This window comes from Apteryx rowi, unplaced genomic scaffold (genome assembly GCF_003343035.1).
Source record: "Apteryx rowi isolate R43461 unplaced genomic scaffold, aptRow1 scaffold_469, whole genome shotgun sequence".
NCBI classification, from domain to species: domain Eukaryota; kingdom Metazoa; phylum Chordata; class Aves; order Apterygiformes; family Apterygidae; genus Apteryx; species Apteryx rowi.
In genome coordinates, this window is record NW_020450726.1 from 84,205 (window position 1) to 85,060 (window position 856).

The window sequence follows — 856 nt, forward strand, 5'->3', positions numbered from 1 at the left end:
GCCCCCGCTCTGGCCCCCTAGCGCCGCCGCCGCCGCCGCCTTACACCGCTCCGCAGACGTTTCCGCGACGCCGGCCACCCCGGCCGCCGGCATCCTTCCGCCCCAGCGCGTCACGACACCGGAAGGAGCGTCCCCACACTTCCTTCCGCCCCACGCGGAAGCGGAAGGAGGGGCCCCACGAGCCCGGCTGGAGAACAGCGCCCCCTGTCGTCATCGGAAAAGCGCCGAAACACGCCGGCGGGGCGTCCGGGCGCAGCCGCCGGCGCATACGCACTGGGAGCGGAGGGGGGTGGAGGGACGCGTCACTACTCACTGCCCGCAAGGCGGCTGGCATGGCAGGGGTTGGGCAGTACCAATGTCGGGGGGAGGCACGTGACCTCGCCCCTGGGCCCGCAGTGGGTTCCCCCGTAGCCGAGCGGCTCCTTCTGCGCGTGGTGCGGGCCGCCCCCGCACGAGCGTTAACGGCCGTCGCGGGCGGGCCTCCGGCCTGAATGCCTCGGTGCCGCCGCCGAGCAGGCGCTGGAGGTCGGTGCCGATCCGGCCGCCTCCCCTGCTCAGCGGGACCGCTCTGCCGTGGCCTCCGGGCGCGGTTTTTTTTTTTTTCTCCTCTCTTTTTTTAAAAACAAAACCATGCCATTCCCTGCTGCAAGTGAGGCAAGTGATGAGGTAAATCCTTGGCCTTCAGTCACACTGTAGCAGTGCAAGTCACCTAACACCAAGGAGAAGGCCATATGCGTAGGCTCTGCCTGGGACGTCTATGAGCCCCTTGACAGCTTGGCAAGTCTATGTGCTGTGGAGGGGACTAGAGAAGGAGCGATATGTTACGTACACTAGACAGAGACTTAAGACACAGCTA

The 856-nt window shown here is 66.4% G+C and overlaps 1 protein-coding gene across 1 annotated transcript in view; it reads right to left on the reverse strand.

The window, feature by feature from the left end:
• OTULIN (OTU deubiquitinase with linear linkage specificity) overlaps window positions 1-128 on the reverse strand; it is a 14,850-nt gene extending 14,722 nt beyond the window's left edge. Inside the window, exon 1 of the mRNA XM_026077930.1 lies at window positions 45-128. The gene's annotated coding sequence lies outside the window, so the exon portion shown is untranslated. The remainder of the gene's footprint in view (window positions 1-44) is intronic.
• Between the last annotated feature and the right edge of the window lie 728 nt (window positions 129-856).